Genomic DNA, 15078 nt, shown 5'->3' with positions numbered 1-15078 from the left:
CTCTGAGGCATGTGGGATCTTCCCGGGCCAGGGATCGAACCTGTGTCCCCTAAATTGTCAGGCGGATTCTTTACCACTGAGCCATCAGGGAAGTCCCTGATTTCTTATATTCTTATACATCTTGTGGATTGGGCCTGTTTTTCTTTTATCCCACAAGTACTGATTGAGAGCTAACTGTATACAAAGTACTCTGCTAGGCCCTTAGAAAATAAAAAGCCTTTGCGGAGCTCCCTATCCTGGACAGAACATGAGAGAGATATATTAGGTGGAATCATGTGAGATTGCCATTGGAAATTTACATGGGAAGACTTCACATGGTTCAACTCGACACATAATGAAAATGAGGCGATAGAATATTAGCTGAATATACTGACCTCTCGTTATGTTTCAGGCACCACGCTAAACATTTCATGTGTGCTAGTTCCCGAATCCTTAAAATAACTCTCTGATGTGAGTACTATAATTATCCCGGTTTTATAGATGAGGAAGTTGAAGCTCTGTGGGGTGAAGTGACTTGCCCAGAGCCACACACCTGGTGTGTGACAAAGGTGGAATTTGAACCCTGGTCAGTCTCAGTACACAGCCAGTGCCCTTAAGTCTCAGAATATAAGTACCTCAAAAGGTACAAATAAAAGTAACTACCTTATTTATGCACATTGAAAACTTTAAATTTTTTATGTCACAAACACTTACTAACTTATCAGGTATATTTCAGATTTCTGTGATCTGAACACATCTGGTCATGCATATCACCACTTAATCTCCAGCATTTGCATTCTCCCCCTCTGAGAACAGCTAACCAACCAAGGGGAACATTTGGAGGAAGAACACAAAAAAAGAGGAACATTTCCACTTTTACTTGTTATGTGGACATTGGACCTGTTTATTTAGAGGCCCAAACACATGCTAGAATATATAAATTATAATTACAACTTCTTATTTTCTCCTGTGTCCAGTTGCCCTTCTTTCTAGGTCACATACACAGACGAGCATCATAGGAGTGAACATTTAATTGTACATAATTAAATTGTAGGCAATACAATTAAAGTTTTTTGCATATAGTCAAGCTATTTTAAGAACTTTCCTCTTTAGAGGTTTCCTAATCTTACATTCAGATACCAAAATCCTGTCTATATAAACCATAACCTAAAATTTTATGTACAAAGGGATATCACTTTTTAAAAATGTTACATTTTTTATTTACATGCAAAAAATTTAAGAAGTTGTTTTTTATTATTAAATGATATCGATTTTCGTGTTACCTGGTGAATCTGAGATTCTCCCCACTGCTGTCCCAATATTTTTTGACCCCCCTGAAATATTTTAAATTAGCTTTGACAAATGGCATTCTCAAAGTAGGTCTTCCCCAATTACAGGGTGGTCCCCTCTGCCTGTGCCACACCACTGAACTTGGTTTATATTGAAACATCAAGGACTGCTTGTTCCTAGGATCCTTTTTGGGCCTTGAAGAGAGGGTGAGTTGAGGAGTCAACCATGCTTGGGTTCCCCCAGCCCTTATTAGACTGATGACCTCAGGCAAATTACAGAAACCACTGGGAGACTCATCTGCAAAAATCTGGATAGTTAAACATTATTCTATCGGTTTGTGTGAAGGTTCATGCAATAATGTATAAGATAAAAATAAAGTATATAGAATAATGCCTGGCAGCACTTAGTAGGCCCTCAATAAGTGTTAGTGCTCTTATATTTGGGCATTCATGAAAAAGCCTCCCATGCCCTATCCTCTTCCTGAATTCACCTCTTTGTTAGGTGATCTCTTAAATTAAGTCAGATTTGTGTTTCTTAGGGGTCTTGGCCTATTTGGGAGAACAGCTTTCTGAAATCCATTAATATTTCATTGGAGCTGTGGAGCAACAGCTGTATAACTTGCTTGGTGGGCCCTAATTGCAATGAATAATCTATGGACTCTTTTGAAATGTAATTCTTCAAAATGTGTATTATAATTAAACTCCAGCCAATACAAAGGCACTTTAAAACAGGTTTTAAAATTTCCCAAGCCAATTAGAAAACTGGTTGGTCCAACTGTCAAGTGTAGAGAAATATGCGAATTTATGCAAAGACTGCTGTTCCAGGAAGACCTTGGCTGAATGTGAACACAACACACATCTTCTGAGAAAACACCTCGATGTACTATGTGACACTAAATCATTGACTGTATTTATTAAGGCGGGTCTAAATACAAAGCACACATTGTGAGTGACAGAGTGGCAGTTACTAGAACAAGATATGTTTTGTTTTTTAAAAAGATCTTCTATCTTAAATATGACAACATTGTATGCCAACCTTGACATACTTTGTGCAGTAAAATAGCATAGTTACAGTATCCTTCTAAAAGCAAACAAGGTGTGCTACCATTATGATTTTTAATGCTAAGGGGATATTATATTAGAAACTAACAAATTCCACTTAAGTAATTTAAATCTAGGGATAATTTTATTTAGAACTCAACAAATATCTGGGGGATATGGGTTTGAGCTTTGCTGTTTATCAGCAGGACCCCATTGCTATATGCATTACAAACTAATTTAAAATAATTTTAGAGTATTTCTGGGGCTTACATATGTATTTTTTAAAATCTGAATCACATTTTTGTACAATTTATCTTTTACCTTGATGTTTATTTAAAATAAAAGACAACAAAACCCCCACTATATTTTTGTGGGCATTTACAGGAAAAGTAAATGTAATTAACCTAAACCACAAAGGCACCCACTCCCAATCCACAGTCATAATTAACATTTATTTAAATTCTCTGGATGCTGGATGGTTTATGGAAACGTCTCAATTTGAGATTTGAGATTAAAAATGGGTAGTAATTATACTTGGACTACAGAATGTTAAAAGTTTGGGTAGCTCTCTCTCTTTTTTAACCTATTCTATTTCACTGGATGTTTGGGAAGCTCTCTTTTTAAGACTGGGGATCACGTCATGAAAATTCCACAAATGTGGCAGTACAATTATCTGCAATAAAGAGAAAGCAGTGGGAACTGGATGTTTTGAGAGTGACTTACTTAGCTCCTCACCTTCATCTTGGCTGCTAAAGTTTTTTTGTTGTTGTTTTTTGTTTTAATGTTAACATACAGGTTTACAGATAAGGTTTCACTGCATTTTGGAATGGAAAGAGGGTGTTGCAAAGGAAAGCTTAGTAGAATTAAAAATTGGAATGAATCAGTTATTTGCCAAATAACTAAGTTAAAAGTTATATTTTCGTTTTTGTGTGTTTTTTTTAAAGCATATGCAAAAAGTGTGTACTGGAACATGTTCCAATTAGAGTTCTAAACAAATATTGTGTTTTTTGTTTTTAACCCCCCCATCGGCCCCCCCCCAGCTAAAACTGGGGTGTGTGTGTGTGTGTGTGTGTGTGTGCAGGGCGCCTGCGGAGAATAGCACGCATCTTGTAGATCTTAAAAAAAAAAAAAAAAAAAAGCCAAGAACCCTGTTTCTTGAATAAACCACTGCATTTCTTGAAGTTAAAAAGAATCCCAAAGGAAACAGGAATTATCAGCTTTGGAGCTTGATTTTTCTAAAAAAAAAAAAAAAAAAAAAAAAAAAAATTAATTGAAAAAATCCTAATCTTCACATTTTTTGCTAGGCGAGAACCGAAGTTTGGAGGTAGACGAGCAGGCGAGCGGTTTGCCCGGGCGCAGAGCATGAAGGCCGGGCGGGCGCGGGGAGCGGGCGCCCGCCGCCCGGCGCGGGGGTGAGCAAGAGAGAGAGCGGAGCGCGTGTGGCCGGCGCCGCTCGGCCGGGAGCTCCCGCGCCCGCGCCCCGCGCCCCGCGCCCGCCGCCGCCGCCGCCGCCGCCGCCGCCCCTGGTGCGATGGCGCAGAAACCCCGTTGACAAGGCACTGCTTTTTCATGACGGTGAGTTTCCCTTTGAGTGTATTATAATTTTGTGATAAAAATTTCAAGGAGAAAAAAAAAAAAACACACACAACCTCCTTCCTCTGCCTCTTTCCTTCGGGGAGGGGAAAAGCGAGGGGGGGTGGCTGGAGATATATCTCCAGACAGAAAAGAAAGAGGAGCAAATTAAACACCGAGTTGCCAAAACCAGGATATTAGGTTTCAGCCCAGAGAGCTATTGGCTAAGGCTGTGTTTTTTTTTGGGGGGGGGGTGGGTTTGTGGGTGGGTGATGGTGGTGGTGGGTGGATGTTTAATGGACACGGAGAAAAGGGGAATCGAGTGTTTATGCCTTTCCCAGCGATGCCCGGGCCCCGGGAAGACCAAGTTCAGTGTCTCGGGCGGGGGCGCGGGCGGGCAGGGGGCGGCGGGGCCGGGCTGGGGGCGCCTAGGCGGGGTGGGGGCCCCGGCGCCTTTTTTTTTTTTTTTTTCTTTTCCGCGGATGCAAATTTCTGGAGCGGGGAGAGGGAGAGCCTGGGAAGGGGGATGGCGTGGCTGTTGGTGGTGGGGAGGAGAGGGGAGGGAAGCCGTTTAATGACTCATTGATTGAGCCGGTTTAAAATTAGTTGTGTGCGCGAGTGCGAGTGTGTTTTCCGCCCCCCCCCCGCCCCGAGCCGCCGGGAGCCGGGAAGGAGGGAGCGGGGCTCGGCGAGGGGAGGACGGCGCGGCGGGGCCGCGAGCAGGGGCAGGGAGGGCCAGGAGTGACGGCGAGCGAGGAAGAAAAATAAGCTTTTCCAATCTCCTCCCCTCGGTTTTCCCCCCCTCGTTTCTTCTCTCTCGGAAGCTCTTGGGTGTGAATCGCATTTTCTTTCTTCTCGGCAAAATGGACCCCGCGTCTCGAGAGGGGGAGGGGAGCGGGTGGGAGGGAGGCGGCGGCGGCGGCGGCGGCTGCACGGGGTTTATTTTTCATCCTGGCTTCCTCCTTCCCGCCGCTTGTGCGGGTGGCCGCGGCTGGGAGAGCTCGGGGCCGGCCGGCCTCCCCGGCCCGGTGCCCGGTCCGGCCCGGTTCTCGGCGCGCGCCTGCCGGCAGGACTGGCCCTTCCCCGTCGCCTCGCTGCCTGGGCCCGAAGCACCGCAGAGGACCCGCGGCCTGGCCCGGACGAGTCCTTGTGCCGCGCGGAGGACCCTCGGCCCAGCCAGGCGCCTCCTGCGGGGCCTGCGCAGCCAGTCCGAAGAGACGAGAGGCTCGGTGGCACTCTTTTGGCCGAGAGTGCGCGGGCCCGACGCGGTTCGCGCCCCCGGATCGTCCCGGACGCAGGATCTTGCGGGGGTTGTGCGGGGCGGGGTGGGGGGTGGCAGTTGGAAGGCGCTAAAATGGCGCTGGGCCTGGCCCGTCGCCAGGGCTGGTGGCGCAGTTGCTCCGCGGGCGCCATCTTCCCTGGCGGCGCGGGCGGCGCCCTTTGGGGACGCCTCGCCGCCCGCAGTTCCAGGCGGTCCGGGGCGTGGGGGCTACGCTCCGGGGGCCGAAATCTGTACTTGGGCCCGGGGCCGAGTAGCCTGGTCTTTCCCAGTGCCCCCAGACCCGAAAGGCGAGGCCGCCGGCTCGGAGCGGGAAGGGGCTGGGGCCGGCGGCATCTTGTTCCTTTTACCACTTGCGTTGAGGGAGGAAGTGGGCTGAGGGTCGGGCCTTGCAGCCGAGGGGTTCCCTCCCTGAACCCGCAGCGCCCCCCGCCCCAGTCAAAATTGGAGGTGAGGGCTTCCCGTCGTCTTCTTACGGCTTGAACCTGGACGGCTTTGCTTTCCCTGGCCCGGCTTCGGGCAGGGCATGGAGGCTTTTCGTTCATCCTCTTCCACTTCATTTTGAGAGTAAAGTCGAACCAGGTTACAAAACTGCAGAAAAAAGAGTCGAGGACAGTGTCTGTCTGCCTTCCAGTAGCGTGGTTCTGTATAGGTCCCCTATGTTAGTTTTTTTAGTTGGTTGTGTTTTCACAACCCTGGAGAGACTTTTCTTTAGTTGTCAAATTGTGGGAAGGTGATGGGTTCCAGTGATTTGAAACTTCTTTTTGGCTTTCATATCCCCTATTCCAAATGGTAGTAAATTACGATAGTTTCTTAGAACTCTGATCTGAAAAATTAAACTCGCCTTGAAACACCCCGGAGACTTTTTTCCTTTTCCTTTCTAAAAACAAAAACAAACAAAACACTGTATTTTGGTTCATCTCTTTCTGATCAGTATAAGACTTCTCAGTTCCCCCACTCATTAAAGTGTTTCCTTAGAAGCATTCATATAAGTATTTATCTGTCCTGTAGTAGCTGTTTATCAAGGTGTGTGTGGGTTTTAACTTTGTTTTCAGTTGTTACTGAAAAGATTATTGGGAGGAGGAAGAAGTCAGTAAAGCTCTGATCTCTCTAGGAGTCCACCGAGATGGAAAGTAAATAGTTAATTTCTGGTGGATAAAATAACATAGTGGCACCATTAGGTGTGTGCTTGTGTTTACAAATACTATAGTGGATGTTTTAGGCTCTTTAAGACCTACCATGTGTTGAACACTGTTGTATGCCAGGAACTGTATATATTTACCAGGGAAGGAACTAATAACGTTTGCCAAGATATTCGTATTGTTCAAGGTCTCGAAGTTTTAAGTGGTAGAATTGACAATGGATCCCAAAAGCCATGTTCCTGGCTCTGTATCTGTGGTTTCCAAATCTGAGCATCAGAATCAACTGGGGAGATGTTTTAAAACACAGATTTGTGACATCCATTTGTTAGGGACAGTTGGGGTTTTTTCAAAAGGTCTAATGTTTTAGGCAGTCTCAGTTTTAAGATTCTGACTTTCAACTTCTCAATGCCCCTAACTCCCTCCAATTTTGAAATTCTGGCTCATCCAGGATCCCCTGAATCCAAATATGTAGGACTCTGTGTTATTCCAAAGCTCTCCAGGTGATTCCATTGTGACACAGATACACATTGAGAACATCACTGTACTACACTATGCACTGTGCTGCTGGCTCTCTTGAATTGGAACAGGAGACTTAAGGTCTATATCATTTTGAGTTTCAGCACAGTTTTATTGCTCACATTATTTTTATTTTTCTCCTCTGCCATTTATCAAATCGTTGAAATGATTTTCTTACAGAAAGAAAGCTTAAGTATCACAAGCCTTTAAAATCTTAGTACATATTTAAAAGTATATAATTTCATTCTACTAGAAGTTACATAACACACTGGCTTCTAGGTCTAGCTGGGCCATCTAGTTTAGTCAAGACAGCTATGCAACAAAAATATTGATAGAACTGAATCTAGGATTGATACAGAATTTAGGAATAGGGTAGGAAATATCCTGAAATAAAAACCTAGAGATAAATCCTTGAAAGGAAGGGTTCTTTCTGATTTTGAATTGGGAAGGTATTTTTTGGGTTTTGGGAAGTAGGATGGGGAAGTTATTCTAAACATGAGACCTGATAAGAACAGAGTATGCATTAAAGACACAGAAGGTCAGGAAGAAACATCCAGAGCAGGTAATGAATAGCCAACCAGACCAAAATGAGAGAGAACTAAGTCAGTGAGGAAATCATTAACTTCTCCGGAGCAAGGACCACGTATTTTAGTTATTTTGTGCTTTTCTTCCTTTATTCTAAAATTCTAAGATTTTCTTTATTCTAAAGTGTTTAGTGATTGCTAGGGGGAATGGTTGAAAAACTTTGATTTTTGATGCAGGTGTCAAAATTACATTATCTTTGTGTATATCCACGTTCCTCTGTCCTTCTACATTTTGAGAAGTTTTATAAGGGGCAACTGTTGGATACCTGTGTGCAGTTTGTGTCCAGTCTAGACTAGTGAGTGGGTGGAGTCCTAGTATTTGTGTCATGTGGTGTTTCTCCCCTTGTTTTTCATGGTAAATGCCAGAGTAATTATTTTCTTTGACTAAAATCCAATAAAGCTTGAAAGGAGGGGAAATCTAAAATAAACCTGCCCAGAGAGAAAGAGTAGCTTCTTTATTTTAAAGTAGCCTTTAGTGAAATTCAAGACAGACAAGATCTCTGCTCTCATGGACTTTATAGTATAGTGGGAAAAACAGGAAATAAGTAAACACAAACAAGATAATTACAGATGAAGAAAACTTATAAGAAGTTAATAAGCTGGTGGGTCTAAAAGAGTGTGTTGTAGGGAATGACTATTTTGGCTAGTAAGAGTCAAGGAGTGTCCCTTTTGAAAAGGTGACATTTGAGCCGAGACTTGACACATGAGCTTGTGCTAGCCATGTGAAAAGCTGGGGAGACATTCTTGGCCTGGGAACAAGTGCAAAGACCTGGAAGGCCCAGAAGGGCGCGGGTGTTAGAACAGAGAAAAGCAGGAGAATGCAGTGACCTAGAGAGAGAGAGAGCAGGGCCTCTTATATTAGGGCTTGTGGGAGTTTTGAGATTTTAATGAAAATGAGAAGCTATTGTAGGACTTTAATTAGGACAATGATATGTTTTTGTTTTTAAATATCACTGGCTGCTCTGTGGAGCAAGAGAGGAAGCAGAGAGGGCAGTTAGGGGACTATTGCAATGGTCAGCTCAAGGCTGATAGTATCTTAGACAAGTACAGTGGCAGTGGAGATGGAGCAGAGTAGATGGTGGGTTTCAGATATATTTTGGAGGTTGAATCAGGAGTATTTTCTTCATGGGTTGACTGTGGAGGGAGAGAAGGAGGAATCAAGGATGGCTTCAGATTCCTGGCCTGAGCTTTGGTGGCTGGTGGTGCCAATTGCTTGTAGAGAAGACTAGGAGAGGGAGAGGTGTGAAGGGTGGGTTCTATGTGGAACCTTTTAGGTTTTTGAAAAACTTGTGAGACATCCAAGTGGAAAGTCAAGTAGGCAGTGAATATTCAAGTTGAGTGGAGTGGACATAAATTTTGGGAGTCACTATCATAGAGATAGTATGTCATGGAACTGGTTGAGATCATTTGTGATCATGGAAGACTTAAGATCAAGCCCTAAAAGTTCCAGTGTGTAAAGCTTGGTTAAAGTAGACCAAGAAGGTTCAGCATTAAAGCAGGAGAGCGAATTATCCCTTTCAAGAAAAGAAGGACTGGTCTGCTCTGCCAAATACTGTTGAGAAGTTAAACAGTGAGGATAGAGAAATTCCACTTGGATTTGGCTCTCTTGACAAGTAGTTTCAGTGGCACATGAGGATGGAAGCCAGGTTGGAATGCATTGAGAGAATGGGAGTGAAGTGAATGTAAACTGCTTGTTGGGGAAGTTTTCTCGTAAAGCGAGGACAAACTGCACAGCAGTGGTTGGAGAGAGAGATGTGATCAAGGAGGTGCATTTTTAAAAAATGATGGGAAATAGAAGAGCATTTTCAAGTAAGCTAGCGAGAATATCTAATAGGGAGAGACTAATGCAGAAGAGAAATAAGACTACCAAAGGAGCAAAATTCTTTATTTTTTTATTTATTTGTTGGCCTCGCTGCACGGCTTGTGGGATCTTAGTTCCCCAACCAGGGGTTGAACCCAGGCCCCAGCAATGAAAACGCCGAGTCCTAACCACTGGACCACCAGGGAATTCCTGCCAAAGGAGCAAAATTCTTCAGAAGGAGAAAAGGAATTCAAAACACAAGAAGAGGGTTTGCCTTTGGTGGGAGCAAGATGACTTGCAGTCATCTTGCAGTGTAGCAGGAGAGAAGGCAAAAAATTGGCACAAGTGCAAGGAGGTTTAGGAACTGGAGATAGAATATAGGGCTTTCAGTTCTGGTGGCTTCTGTTTTCTCAGTGAAGTCTGAGGCAGGGCCAGCAACTTAAAGTAAAGGAGGAAAGGGTGTGTATGGTTTGAGATGCGGAGGACACCTCACCTTGGACAGCAGGAAGTGAACTCACTGGGACACCAGATAGGGTGGCTGGGCATTATTGAATGCCTGGATGTGGCTGGAGGTGGGGGGAGGTCTGAATTTAAGGTGAAACCAATCGACCCAGTTAGTTGTGTGGTTTTCTGCCACCAATGTTCAGCTATAACAAGGGAAGCAAAAGCAGCCAGGTGATCAGTTCAACCAAGATTGGAGTTTGGCCCCCCAGGTGTGATAGGAAGAGAGGAGCTAGGGAATTGAGGGTGGTTGCAAGGGTGTGATTAGTGATGAACCTTGGGATGTTATCTGGGTAGGAAAGCAAGAGAGGATAATGGGGGTGAGGGGCGAAGAATTTAACCATGAAAATCAGTTTTGGTTAATAAAAAGTGACTTAATGGGTAGAAAATTTCAGCCGGGGATGATGAAAAAGTTCTGGAGCTGGATAGTGACAACAGTTGTACAACAATGTGAATGTACTTAAAGCTAATGAACTGTACACTTAAATGGTGAATCTTATGTATGTTTTACCACAATTAAAAAAAATGAATTCGGGAGTTCCCTGGCAGAGCAGTGGTTAGGACTCTGCGCTCTCGCTGAGGAGGGCCCAGGTTCAATCCCTGGTCGGGGAACTAACATCCCACAAGCCACATGGCACGGCCAAAAAAAAGAAAGAAAGAAAAAGAATTAACATTTAAAGGTTTGTGGCAGGTACAGATGTTACTTGCACACTGCCTTGGACTATTTGCAAAGTACTATATTTTCTATGGAAGAAAGGTTTAGAAAGCATATCTCAAATTATTGAGGCTAAAGAGACAGTATCCCCTCTTATCATGGTCCCAAACTTGAGTAGGCATAACAGTCACCTGTAGACACAGAGGTTCTGGAGTGGGACCATGAAATCTTATGTTTCCCTGTTCACGCACTTATTCTAAGCCTTTAGCATAGCATTTAAAACAAGCTGGGCACTCAGTAAACATTTTCTGGCTAAATACTTAGACAGCCCAGGTAGAGTAGAATGATGGGAACCAAAGAAAAAACCATTTTTTGAGATAGGTAGAAATCAGCAAGGCCTTATAGTACATTGTGATCTCTGTGGGTAAGAGAAAAATCAGATTAAAGGGAGACAAATAAGGGAAAGTCATTTTTTAAAAATTCAGATAATACCAAGTGGAACTTTGTAGCACTCTCCCTAACCTCCCTTTCTCTATTCTTTCCTCAGACTGCTGTCATTCATCTTTTCATAAGGTTCCTCTGTTCCCCAAATGGTCTACAGAATAAGTAACATTACAGTAAAGGAGAGCAGGGTAGATGATAGGATTCAAAATAGAGGTCTGTGGTCTTTCCTGAGAAAATAGCAAGGTCATTTGTCAGGGGCAGAGGCAAAAGGTTTTGAGTTTGAGGGAGTAAATTTGTGGAAAGTGTCAGATGTGGGGAAGATGGATGAAAGGAATGGTACTTAGCTGCAGTGAGGCAACATGAATTAAGCAACATACCAGTTCCATCTGCATGTCATGGTTCTCTCATGATCAATAATGTTCTAGGGTAGAAGTGGAAACTACAGTGGGTGAGGGGGCTGGCAGAAAGCGGTGGGGGGGGGAATGTTAAATGAATGTGAAGTGGGAGAGCTGACAGAGAAGGAAGGAGGTGTGGACTTTAAAGGAAAGCCCTAAAAGGGAAACCTTGTAAGTGGTCCCTCGCTGAATGGAGATGGGCCCAGTAGGCGGCTCTGCTGGGGTGGCTTGCCCATGTGTAGTGCAGTTCACAAGTTCTCAGGGCTGGCAACATACCCAGTATGGGGACGTGGAAGAAAGAGGTCTTGGGGAGAGGCAGCTTGATCTTTTTTCCCCCTTACCTCATATGTGCTTCCGCTCAGGAAAAGGTCCTGAGACCTCACTGTACCAAATCTGAAACCCAGGTTCCCCTTCCCTGTAATCCTCATCAACTTTAATTTATATAGTTGTTATTTAATTATAAATTTCTTTTTAATAAAGTTGGAAAATTGAGCATTTTCTGTTTTTGTGGGTTCTTTGGCTTATCTTGCAAACACATTGAACATTAGTATTACCTGAAATAAAAATCCTAAATGTGAGGGAATGAGGTATGAACGGTATTGCCTTTCTAGGAAAGGCTTATTTCAGTTCAACTAAAATCCAGGGTGCTTCCTTGTAGCATCAGAAATTAAACATGTGTCACAGGTGTCCCAACCTGTGACTGTAACATTTTCACAAGAAAGAAAATGGGGGAAAGGAGAAAGAATATTGTTAAACCTTAACATTATTTCGGGCCCTGACGGGTGTTTAGTATTATTAAATTCTGACAACACCCTGTAGGTAGGTTTGTCTCCGTTTTATAGATAATGAAACTGAGGTTTAGAAATGATAAATAACATGCCCAAGGTTACATTACTAAGCGGCAGAGCTGGGATTTGAATATATACTGCATGTCCATGAATCATACATTTTGCCATTGGTGTTAAGCCCATGTATAAGATTTTATCTACAAATGACTGCCTACTAGTTAAACATTTTGAAGTTTTAAAATTAAAATTGGATGACCTTTGTTTCAATAGGAGGAATAGGGAAAAGTAGTGTTTTATTGATAAATAAAAGTGGTGATCAAAAAACCCAGAATCTTACGTCGATAGTCAAATTTTAGGTCAGAGCAGTTATTCTGCTCCTACAGATAATTCAGTTTTTTATTTGCATAGTATGGTGAGTCAGACATGCGTAGTATTGCTCCCAAGCTCTATACTTGGGAGCAATCAGGGATTATGAATCATATCCTTCACTTAGCAAAAATCCTAATTGGAAAAAAGAACACCTAGAACCTTAATTAAACATGATATGGTACAGCTCAAGTTGTTCCCTTGCTTGGAATGTTGTCAGTGTTATAAAAGTACAGATTTGGATCTAAAATGTACAAAGTGTGATTCGCTTTAAAGAAACATTCTTTTAAAGAGGCCATACTGTAGGTTGAATATAAGGCCAGTAAAATAACGTGTCAGAAGGATTTTATCCTTTTCTTTTTGACCCTATGAGAAAGCTGAGCCCTGATGGACAACAGTAATAAAAGATGATGAAACATTCTTACTGTGGATTTTTTAGTTCACTGGGACTGACCTACAGCTCTTGATCGTTAAGTTGGTCCCTGAACAGTCTGAGGTAGTGCATGAGTTCTTCATGCAAGGCTGCCAGAACTAACCTGAATTTTCCTTCTTTCCCAGTGAGAACCAGCCCTCTCACTACTTACTAGTGGTAAGCCTAATTTGGGGAGATGAAGAATTTCAAAATCTTGTGGTAAATGTCATATGGGAGAGACTTTCAAAATTTGTTATGTAGACTAAATATTTCAAACATAACTAAGGAGTGTTAAGACTGCTATTGTATGTATTAAAATCACCCATCTTTAACAGTTGCCTGCAGTGATTTCAGATTTTTATTGTAATTTTTTAAAAAAGATAATCAGTTTATTTATCTGATTTCTTGGGTTTTATTGTAGAGTTGGTATTCAGCTCTCCTTAGAATAATATTTTACAGTGTTAGGGCCACCACCATCAGTTGATTTTTAGCAATAATTTTTAAAGCCCTAAGCATTTCCCCTGAATTAAAAAAAAAAAAAAAATGCCGTAGTTGTTGAATGTTTAGCTTTAGTGTAATATACGTGAAAGTTTTATGAATATTAAATAACTTAGGGTAGTTTATAATTCTTTTCAGTAGTCATTTCTCAATAATTAGTAGAGCTGGAGAAACTTGGATGCCATATTGAGAGATTAAATTTAAAATCTTTATATTTGTGTTTGGCAAACAAAGGTATTACATACAAAATTTAAATTACTGTCAAAGTTTTCTAGGACAAAGTTTAGTTTTTTAAACTGGACTTAACCTGGGAAGTAGAATAATAGATTTTTTTTTTTTAATGTGGAGAAATGTCTTCAGATTTAGAAGTAACTCATTCCATGTGTAGAGACTGTTATCCACACACACAAAAAAAAATCAGATTTTTTTCTCCTGATTACTGAGAGTAAAAGTTTTTGATTGTGTGGTTTTAACTTGGAAGTATTTCTCCTAGGATTTAAAATAAAAATGAATGCTGCTACATTTAGATTTTTTAACTCTGATACTTCCTAGAAGTGCAAAGAAATATATTTAGGAATAGGAAGTAAGAATAAACTGACCTATTTGTATTCTGATTCTCCAGATCTGTGAGAATCAGGATTGGAAAGATCATGAGAGTCCAGCCCCTTTTCTCTAGGTGTGATCACACTTAAAAGATGCAGATTTACACCTAGAGATGTTTGGAGCTACTTCTATCCATAAACCTCAAGATCGCTTGCTTGCTTATTTATTTATTTTAGGTATTTTTTTTCACTTTACTGGTCTAATTTACAAGGTAAACAATAACTGATTTTTTTTTTCTTTTAACATCTTTATTGGAGTATAATTGCTTTGCAATGGTGTGTTAGTTTCTGCTTTATAACAAAGTGAATCAGTTATACATATACATATGTTCCCATATCTCTTCCCTCTTGCATCTCCCTCCCTCCCACCTTCCCTATCCCACCCCTCTAGGTGGTCACAAAGCACAGAGCTGATCTCCCTGTGCTATGGGGTTGCTTCCCACTAGCTATCTATTTTACGTTTGGTAGTGTATATATGTCCATGCCACTCTCTCACTTTGTCACATCTTACCCTTCCCCCTCCCCTTATCCTCAAGTCCATTCTCTAGTAGGTCTGTGTCTTTATTCCCGTCTTGCCACTAGGTTCTTCATGACCTTTTTTTTTTTTTTTTTCCCCTTAGATTCCATATATATGTGTTAGCATACTGTATTTGTTTTTCTCTTTCTGACTTACTTCACTCTGTATGACAGACTCTAACTCCATCCACCTCACTACATGATTTCTTTTTTTTGAGCTCACTTCTCCCTCCAGCTACTGCCCTAATTCTTTGCTCCTCTAGGTTTGTTGGGTTTTTTTTTTCCCAAATTTTTAAAACTATTTTCCTTGTTTCTCTTCATCAGTCTGATTTTTATGTCACATGGTATACTTAGAATTATTTTCTGTTACAGCATATATTACGTAGGTAAAACAATCTGAAAGTAAATGTCCAAAGAGAATAATCAAAGAAAAATGAAATTTGGGGAACTGTGTTTGAAAAAGAGGAGTGGGGAGGGCCTTAACTTACCTAGAAATGTAAAATGGACATTGTGCCATGTGAAAACCTGTGCATACCAGAGAAGATTTCCTTATCTTTTTAATATATTTTATGAGTACCAAATTATTACTGTACATTCTTTTTTCATTTGCACTGTCATGTTAAGGTTCTAAGGTTAAATGAGATAAATAATCAATTAAGAAATCACCATAAGTCTTGCCAGGGGTCTGTTTACGTGTC

The 15078-nt window shown here is 41.9% G+C and overlaps 1 protein-coding gene across 3 annotated transcripts in view; it reads left to right on the top strand.

The window, feature by feature from the left end:
• Positions 1-15078, top strand: part of BICRAL (BICRA like chromatin remodeling complex associated protein) — a 105945-nt gene that overhangs the window by 18602 nt on the left and 72265 nt on the right. The window contains exon 1 of one of the 3 annotated variants that reach the window (XM_059938672.1): positions 3798-3884. The exons of 1 other annotated variant lie outside the window; for it this stretch is intronic. The gene's annotated coding sequence lies outside the window, so the exon portion shown is untranslated. Of the gene's footprint in view, positions 1-3797; positions 3885-4229; positions 4249-15078 lie in introns of those variants that run through there. One more of the 3 variants, XM_059938675.1, reaches the window with a different exon arrangement.

Source organism: Balaenoptera ricei, chromosome 11 (genome assembly GCF_028023285.1).
Source record: "Balaenoptera ricei isolate mBalRic1 chromosome 11, mBalRic1.hap2, whole genome shotgun sequence".
NCBI lineage: Eukaryota > Metazoa > Chordata > Mammalia > Artiodactyla > Balaenopteridae > Balaenoptera > Balaenoptera ricei.
The sequence above is the reverse complement of the archived record's forward strand: the minus strand, read 5'-3'. Positions and strand labels throughout refer to the sequence as shown.